The sequence below is a fragment of the Bison bison genome, unplaced genomic scaffold (assembly GCF_000754665.1).
Source record: "Bison bison bison isolate TAMUID 2011002044 unplaced genomic scaffold, Bison_UMD1.0 scf7180017864154, whole genome shotgun sequence".
NCBI classification, from domain to species: Eukaryota; Metazoa; Chordata; class Mammalia; order Artiodactyla; family Bovidae; genus Bison; species Bison bison.
This window is the reverse complement of record NW_011494726.1, coordinates 750,161-759,734: the sequence shown is the minus strand read 5'-3', so window position 1 is coordinate 759,734 and position 9,574 is coordinate 750,161. Positions and strand designations below refer to the sequence as shown.

Genomic DNA, 9,574 nt, shown 5'->3' with positions numbered 1-9,574 from the left:
GCCTGTCCCATCAGCCAGGCTTCCCTTCCCTCCCCACCTCCCCCCGACTCCTGCCCTCCCCTACCACCTGCACAGTCTGAGGCTGCCAGAATGTCCCTGGCAGGCTCCACTCCACTGGAGGGCACGGCCACCAGGCCCTAACTGTCCCATCCAGGGAACATCCCCACACTGGGTCACTATCTGGATGACTTGGACATTTTTTGTTCCACGCTCCAGCCCCTCTGTGACTTCAGGACCTGGACAAGGTGGGGGGCCATGAGAACCCGTCCCCATCCCAACTCCTCTTGCCAGGCCTGGGTTGGAGAGATTTAGGCCTGGCTCCAAAGCTGTCTGGGCCAGGCTTCCTGGAAGGCCACACTAGGGCAGGAAAGCAAACACTGACTCTGAAGCCAAGGAGCCATAGGTCAAACGCTCTTGACTCAGCATTGTAAGCCTCAGTTTCCTCACCTGTGAAAGCGGGCAACAACCCTTCCGTCCTCAAAGCTCATTCTCACTTGCTATGGGAGAATCTCCAGGTTATACTAGTAAATGAACAAAGCGAGATGCAGAACAGTTTAAGAGGTGGGAGGTGATATCTTATGATCTTATATGTTAGCTACTGGGAAAGAGAGCGGTGGACTGGTGGACAAGAGGCAGGGCTGGACACAAGTTTCCTCAAGTGCACCGTTAAACAAAATTATGAGTTTATTTATTTATCTGGCTGCACCAAATCTTAGTTGCGGCATGTGGGAGTCTAGTTCTCCCGCTAAGGATCGAACCCGGGTCCTCCGCTTTGGGAGCGAGGTGTCTTAGCCACTGGACCACCAGAGAAGTCCCTGCACCTTTTGTTTTGATTTTTGAGTCATGTGAATGTAGTACCAATTAAAAAAGAAATTTACTTTTTTTTTTGTTAGCAGATTGGGGCAAATATCAAACCGTAAGAACAATCGCTCATACTTCAATGACATCTTAGCTAATGTCATATTATTGACAATATGAAGATCCATGATCTAGGACCTGACCCTGAGTCTCTGAATCCGAAAGGCCCTTGAATTTTAAGCCGATTTCATTTTGTCAATAGCAGATTAATAGTCATCAATACCAAGAATCAGGAGCTCCCTACAGGCCCACCACAGTGCCAAAGCACTGTCTGAACAGCATCTCGTTGAATTGGCATTCTGACTTTATGAGGAAGCTATCATGTTCCCATTCGACAGATGGGGAAATGGAGCCTTATTGCAATTGCAACCAGGAGGTTGTAGAACTTGGATACACATCTAGGCTTTTCCAGCTCCAGAATTTTAAGCCCTCCTATGATGGGTGTCAATCTTGGCTGCATATTAGGATCACCTGGAGACTTTAAAAAATACTCAGAGCCAGCACCCACTCACCCCTAGATTCCATCACTGGACATGACAGGACCTGGGCATCAGTATTTTTTAAAGGTTCCAGGTGATTCTAATTCACCATCAGCGTTGAATCTCTGCTATATGCTAGACAGCTTTTCAAATGGGAAACCAAGGCCCAGGAGGGGAATGACCTTGCCCAAGGTCACATAGTAGCTGCAGACAGAACTTCAACAGGGCTTACAATGGATATTTTGTGAAAATAAGTGAGTGGTGCCCCACTCTGGGCAGACAGATCTCCACGGGCAGTTGGCTTGGTAAGTGGAACAAGGTTGGATTTCCACCTCCACGTGCTCCCTTACCCAGAGAACCTTTGTGCAGTGGGCAACCTGTGCAACTGTACACAGCAACTGTGGCCTAAGTCTCAGGGTCCCAAACATTTCAACTCAGTGGCCTCCAGGCAGATCCCTGGAGCCCTTCAGAACAAGGATGTGGGAGACCAAGGATGGTTCCTGGGATGTGAGTTCATCCCTCACCTGAATACCAGGACCTGCACCCTTCAGACCCAACAAGAGCTGGGCAGGCCCCATCCAACGCCCAAAGTCACTTCTGCAGATAAAGTCAGGAACGTACACAGGAGGACAGAAACAGCCGCAGCTCAGAAGTCACAAGCCACCTGGCAGAAGGCAGCCTGTAGGGAGGCCCCTCCCACACAGACCCAAGTCATCCTTCCTTCCTTCCTGACCATTCTCTAGACCACACTCTCTATACTACCTCTTGGGCCTTGCAGACAGCATCTCCCATAATGCCCTGCTTTCCAGCCAGAGTGGCTTCCATGCCCTTTCATCCTCACCCACCATGTTCTCCAATTCTGGAAGTTTCCTCTGCCTAGGAGCCACCTCCTTCAGGAAGCCCTCTCTGACCACTCCAGCCCAGAGATAGGTCTTCTTTCTGCCTCCTTCCAGCCCTCACAATCCATACACACAGCCCACATGTGCCTTGGGATGGAGCTTATTTTATCATCACACTGACCACTTTTAATTGAACATTTATCATCTCCCAGCCCTGGAAGGGCAGGGTGGCTTGGAGATTAGGAGCACAGACTCTGGAGCCAGACTACTTGGGTTGGAATCACAGCTTCTTAGAAGCTGTGTGAGCTCTGGCACATGATTCAGTCTCTCTGTGCCCTGGGTCTATAAGACGGTGATTAAAGACTTGGCTTTACATCGCAGAGTGGTTATGAGGATTGATGAGTTATTGTGTGCATGTATGTGTGCTACGGAGAAGGCAATGGCACCCCACTCCAGTACTCTTGCCTGGAAAATCCCATGGATGGAGGAGCCTGGTGGGCTGCAGTCCATGGGGTCGCTAGGAGTTGGACACGACTGAGCGACTTCACTTTCTCTTTTCACTTTCATGCATTGGAGAAGGAAATGGCAACCCACTCCAGTGTTCTTGCCTGGAGAATCCCAGGGACGGGGGAGCCTGGTGTGCTGCCATCTCTGGGGTCACACAGAGTCGGACACGACTGAAGCGACTTAGCATAGCATAGTATAGCATGTGTGCTAAGTTGCTTTGGTCATGTCCAGCTCAGTGTGACCCTATGGACTGCAGCCAGCCATGCTCCTCAGTCCATGGGATTCTCCAGACAAGAATACTGGAGTGGGTTGCCATGCCCTCCTTCAGGGGATCTTTCCAACTCAGGGACTGAACCTGTGTCTCTTCGTCTCCTACATTGGCAGTCAGCTTCTTTACCACTAGAGCCACCTGGGAAGCCTGTTAATATGTGAAAAGCCTGCAAAACAACTTTGTAAACATTGGCCATGGTTATCATTGCGTAGATCCCACTCCATTTCATCCTCACGACAACCTTATGAGTTAGGTACCATTATTCCCAATTTACAGGTGAGATAACTGAGACTCAAAGAGGTCAAGAGAGTCAGGGCAGGGCTCTGCGTCTTTTTCTATGGCCTAATGCCTTCAGAGAGAGGATGCGGCTGGGATGGGTTATAACTTTGAACCTCTGGTTTGCAGCTCATGACTGCTTCTCAGAGGGCCCACAGGACTCCTTGCCAGGTGACAACCTCATCCCCACCCTTCCTCCCTGACTCAGACCTTCCCAGTGGCTCTCAGGCACCACTGTGCTTACAACCAGCCCTGGGAGGGAGGGTAAACAGCAAAGAAGGGCCTTTCAGTGCCATTTTGTTTGCTAACATCCAGGATACATCCCTGAGTACCAGAGAGAGCGCCTGCCTGCCCTAGCCTATCTGGAGACCCTGGATGACTTTCTATTCCTGCACAAGTCACTTCCCCACTCAGCCTCCATCTCCCCATCTGTAAGATGAGGCTGAACCGGTGGTTTTCTGATTCTCATTATTAGCAGCTGGCTCTATTTTGAAATGAAATATTAAGGACCAGTGTCCGTAAGAGGCAGACACGGGGTGAAGTAGAGCCTGGGCATAGACCCCCTTGGCTCCTAGGACATCAGAACCCATCTGAAAGGCCCCAGGCTGCATCCTCTGAAGGGCTCCCCTGGCTCTGACACTGCAGGATTCTAGAATTGCAGCTCAAAGCCGCCACTTCGCATCCCTGTTTGGAAAGCTCTCCCCACGAGCCTGCACTGCCCCGCACCCGACCCACCCCCTCGGCCTCAGCTGCTTTTATCTCTGTTTGGTAACACAGCAAATTTGCTCAGGACCCAGAGCAGGGGAAACAAGCAGACTGTTGACTCTTGAGCAAAAGCTACCCTTTGGAGAGCAAGAGGTGGCTCTGGCTGTGCGTGGGGAGGCTGATGGCCTCTTGCATAACCCAGCGGCCTCCTGCCCACCCAGGCCTTTTGCTTTGCAGGGTTAGGGGTGAGGCAAACCGCAAACTCATGCCCAGTTAATTTTTTAAGGCAAAATCAACAGGCTCAGCAATGATTAGCGAGCAGGTAAGTTGGTCTTAATCATGCTGAGGAGAAGGAGGAAGGAGGCTTCCAGGGGCCCAAGGATGGGGCTTAGTTATCAGTTAACCACATAAATGTTTCCTTCCAAGCCCACTGGCCTTCAGCCCTCAGCTTCCTCCTCTTCCTCTCGGAAATATTGAGTTGACCAAAAAGTTCATTTGGGTTTTTCCATAACATCTGACAGAAAAACCCAAACGAACTTTTTGCCCACCCGATACTTCCATGGCATCCCAGCAAGTGGACATCAGTCCTTGAGTGATCAGACAGCCCACCCTCTGCAGTCCGTAGGAGGCACTGCCAGGGCCCTTGAGGACTGTAGTGAAGCAAAGGGCTCCTCATGGGGCTTGTGGTCTTCTTGTTAAGACTGCGCTCCCCCCACCCCACTGCCTCTGCATGAACTTGAGCATGAGTTCTCCATCCTTAGGGCTCACTGAGGGGTCTTGGGTCTGTGTCCCAGGTTCGACGGCTGCCACTCCCCTGGGGGCCTCAGTTTCTCCATCTGCCAAATGGGTGGATTGGCTGAGACACCCTGTCCAGTCTTGGAGTTCCGTGACTGGCTTAAACCAACATGGCCTGTACTCAGGACAAGGAGAGTGGGATGAGCTGTGGTTTTAGGAGTGTTAGGGGGAGAAAAGAAGCCCGGAACAGGGAGGGGGCCTACCTGGTATCTGCTGTTGGTACCAGCCAGTGACAGATCCCAGCTCCAGGAAGAGGGCTGTCCTCTCAGGTGGGAGGCATGCGGCCCTTGGGGTGGGCTGGGGCTGCAGGGATGACCTGACAGACCCCAGCTGGTGCCCCAAGACCTCGAGAGCTGCCAAAGGAAGCGAAAGGCCACACGGGGCCCTGCTGGCTGCCCAGACTGGAGTTTGGTCAGCGTTTGGGGACCTATATTGTGAGAAAGTTAGGACTTTGTCCACAAACTGGAATTTGAAATTTCAAAGGGGCGAAACTGAAGGGCCCTACCCCAGAGTGGAGATGGCTCTTGGCTTCTTTCCCCCACGACTTTTGTTCTCTGTCTTGATAAGTCCCTGGTTCCCTGCACCGCTCCCTGGGTGATGGGTGGGGGAGGAGAGGCTGGAGACGGTGGGGACGTGAGCACCCAGGGGACGTGAAGATGCCTGGTGGCCTTGGGATAGCTGGTGTCTGGAGGATGCCTCTGAACTTGCCCGTTCACCAGGACAGGCTCCTTGGCTTCTCAGACCCCTGAGTGCTCCAGCAGTGACGTGACGACAGAACCACCAGTGCTCAGAAGTCCGAGGTTCTTTCTGGGAGGCAGCAAGGAGTAGGGGAGGCCCTCAAGCTCTGGAGTCAGATTGGGGTTCCAGTTACAGCCCCTCCTCTTACGTCAGGTTGGCCTTAAGCAAGAGGCTTCACCTCTTTGAGCCTCAGTTGTGTCCACTGCAACGCGGGACAGATTAGCTCAGAAGAGTGGAAGGGTCTTAGCACTGGGCCTAGCGTGGAATCTTCCTGGAAACATTATTGTCATTGAAAAGAAAAATGCTGTGGTTCAGAATGGCAGCTCCCTTAACTTCTGTCCGCACCATAGGCTTGAGCACTCTGCCCACTGCTCCTCCTCCCCAACCCCTGGCTGCCCAGGGCACTGCTCTCAAAATGCCCCTCTTTCCCCTTCCTGAGGCTTGTGGTTCTCCAACTATGACAAGAAGGAGCCGGACCTCTAAGTGAGCTCTAAGGCCTGTTTTCCCCTGGGATCTGGAACATGTTGAGCTGGGGTCTGACAGCCCCGGGGGGCGGTGCCGAGATAAAGAAGGGCTGCAGAGTTGATGGCAAAGAGGCCAGGGTGAGCTCAGGGCTGGGCCAGCTGTCCCTGGAGTTCTCTTGTGCAGGGGTCCTGATTCCAGCTGACTTTGTAGCCAAAGTCAAGGAGTCAGTCCCAGCAGTCACTGCTATTGCCCTGTATGCCTACACTTGGCCATTTCATGCCCACACCATCCCCCAGGGAAAAGGTACAAGCCGTCTGGTACCAAAAATAAGGTTGAGAAAGCTGGAACCCGAGGTCGCAGAGTTTGGGAAGTTGGCAGTGCCCGAGTGTTTTGTTTTTGTTTTTGTTTGGCTGTGCCCAGTCTTAGTGGCGGCACGTGAGAGCTTCGATCTTCGGCGTGGCACGGCTGCGGCAGTGCCTGACTTTTGACCCAGCTCTTTCTGATTTCAAGGTCCATGGTTTATCCTTTAGGGATGGGGTGGGGGTGAGGGAAGGACTAAGAACTTTATAGTTATCCCGTCTCATCTTCACAACAAATTTCAAGTTTGGCCCATTTTACAGGAGGAGAAACTGAGGCTTGGAAATAATGACTTGCCCAAGACCACAGGGTTGGTAGATCTTAGAGGTGGCCACTTGTTTATATGAGGGATGTGTATCTAGAAGATATTGTTTGGGATCAGCTAAGGATGGGGTTCCCTGGTAGCTCAGCTGGTAAAGAATCTACCTGCAATGCAGGAGACTCTGGATTGATTTCTGGGTCGAGGAGATCCACTGGAGAAGGGATAGGCTACCCACTCCAGTATTCTTGGGCTTCCCTGGTGACTCAGCTAGTAAAGAATCTGCCTGCAATGCGGGAGACCTGGGTTCAATCCCTGGCTTGGGAAGATCTCCTGGAGAAGGGAATGGCTACCCACTCCAGTATTCTGGCCTGGAGAATTCCATGGGCTGTATAGTCCATGGGGTCACAAAGACTTGGACACGACTGAGTGACTTTCACTTTCACCTTTTCAAGGATGGGGTGATGGAGAAGGCAATGGCACCCCACTCCAATACTCTTGCCTGGAAAATCCCATGGATGGAGGAGCCTGGTAGGCTGCAGTCCATGGGGTCGCTAGAGTCAGAGACGAGTGAGCGACTTCATTTTCACTTTTCACTTTCATGCATTGGAGAAGGAAATGACAACCCACTCCAGTGTTCTTGCCTGGAGAATCCCAGGGACGGGGGAGCCTGGTGGGCTGCCGTCTATGGGGTCACACAGAGTTGGACACGACTGAAGTGACTGAGCAGCAGCAGTTACCCTCTCCACTGGGTCTGTGGTGATGCTCTCTGCTTCCCCCACCCCTTCAAGAGTAGGCTGGATGGGAGTAGATCCAAGAAGAGTTCCTCCCCCCGAAAAAGGCTCACTGTGAGTGTGTGTATGTCTGTCAGGGTGTGTGTGTGTGTGTCTGTGTGTCTGTCAGGGTGTGTGTGTGTGTATGTCTGTGTATGTGTGTGTGTGCACGTGCACGTGCGCGCGTGCATTGTAAGGGGAGAAGACAGCTGTTAGACCCAACTGTGGGCAAGGCCAACCAGTCTCACCCTGGAGTGATTTCTCCTCTGGAGTCCACCACTAACCCCTGTGTTCAGTACAATATCCTCCAGCGTATTTGGCTGTTTAATTAAAATTGAATAAAACTTAAAATCCCAGGTGTTAGATTAAAAAAAAAAAAAGGATGGGGTGAATCGTGTATGTAACAGATTACGCAAATTCCAGCTCATGGGTGCGTGGATTTACTTATGTGGTAGGCCGTGACTGGTGGGACATGGATGGGTGTGACATCGTTCTCTGGAATGTGCCTCAGAGGCAGTGGGTCACCTGTGTTGTGTGTTTGGTAAAGCATCCGTGCCCTGTGTGTGAAGTAACTTACGGTGTGCAGGCTGCCCACCTGGGAGTTCTTGCATGTGGCATGGCCGACTCTATTGATTATAGACTTTATTTAATTTAATCTAAGATGCTGCCTATCGAGATCAAAGATTTGTTATTTTTATTACGGATTAAACTTTGACATTCCAGCGATCCCAGCCTACTTTTGGAAATAGTAAACTGCTCGCCTTAGACTGGATGAGACGCCCTGTGTGAAGTTTTTTGAGAGGAGTAGCTGTGTGCGGTCTGTGTCAGAGGTGTCAGACGGGTGACAAGACCCGGAATCAGCCATAGGTAGTCCCTCCCAGGACTGTCCCTCCTTCTCCTCCACGTTTATCCCTTAGTTGGGTCTCCTGCCCAAGGCTCTTGGAACCAGGCTCAGATGTCCTCGGAGGAACATGGGAGGAGTCCAGCAGAAGCTGAAGTCTTTTCCTTCGGCCCTTTTGGAATCTCTGTCCCTCCTTCCCTCCCTCAAGGTCTTGTACTTATCAACAAACAACTGAGCCGGCATCTTCACCCCACTTTACAGATGGGAAAGTTGAGGCCCTTAGAGAGACATGATCTAAGCAAAGTTATCCGAATAGTGACAGAGCTAGTCCGTAAATCACCAGGCTCTGCCATCAGTGGGATTCTCCAGGCAAGAATACTGGAGTGGGTTGCCATTCCCTTCTCCAGAGGATCTTCCCCACACAGGGATCGAACCCAGGTATCCCACATGGCAGGCAGATTCTTTACCATCTGAGGCACCAGGGAAGCCATAAATCTGGTCTCCTAACGCCAAATCCAGCCTCTCTTCTCCAGAACAATTGCTGCCCCCAACTTCCCACCCTAATTATCTAAGCTCCAGGGGGAAAATGGAGGGAGGAGAACAAGGCTTACACAAGCCCGAAAAAGGGCTTCTAATAGTTGGGAGAATGTGAGGAGGATGCTTCTACACACCCCTCAAACGCAAGCCGCCTCTCCCTCCAATGTGCCCATTCATCGATTCACTCACCTTTCCACTCATTCAGTCCTTTGCTCACTCATCCACCGTTTCACTCACTGATTCATTTCAGCCTTTCAGTAATTCACCCACTCATCAATTCACTCATTCACGTATTAATACCCTGTCTGTAATTCACCCACTCTTTCTTTGTTTTTATATTTATTGATTTAGCTGCATTGTGTTTTAGTTGCCTCAGCAGGATCTTTTGTGATGGCGCATGGGCTCTCTAGTTGTGGCACTCAGGCTCAGTAGTTCAGGGGCAGGCTTAGTTGCTTCGAAGCATGTGGGATTTTAGTGCCCCAAGCGGGGCTTGAGCCTGAGTCTCCTGCTTTGCAAGGTGGATTTTTAACCACTGGACCACCAGGGAAGTCCCTCACCCACTCGTTAATTCACTCCTTCATTAATTCACCCACCCACTCACTCATTAATGCCCTCTTTCACTAATTCACCCACCCTTGCCCTTATTACCAAATCCCTGTGCCCGGCCCTTCCTGCCGACAAAGGAGGACAAGCTCCCAGGCCTCCAGAATCGTAGGTCCTTCTCCCCAGACCTGCGCTTTCCCCCTCTCCTGGGGACCTTATCTGCCCAGCTAGATCGGGAGCTCTTGCCCCTGTCTGTGTAGCGGGCAGTGAGGGCTGGAGGGGATGAGAAGAAAAACGTTAGCCATGAATTGAAGGCCACAAGATTAGCAGG

General features: G+C 51.6%; 1 long non-coding RNA gene across 1 annotated transcript in view; it reads right to left on the bottom strand.

Annotated features, from left to right (window-relative positions):
- The window catches only part of LOC104989352, a 32,768-nt gene extending 27,094 nt beyond the window's left edge, over positions 1–5,674 (bottom strand). Inside the window, exon 1 of the long non-coding RNA XR_825362.1 lies at positions 4,934–5,674. This is a non-coding gene — a long non-coding RNA (uncharacterized LOC104989352). The remainder of the gene's footprint in view (positions 1–4,933) is intronic.
- Positions 5,675–9,574: the final 3,900 nt, after the last annotated feature.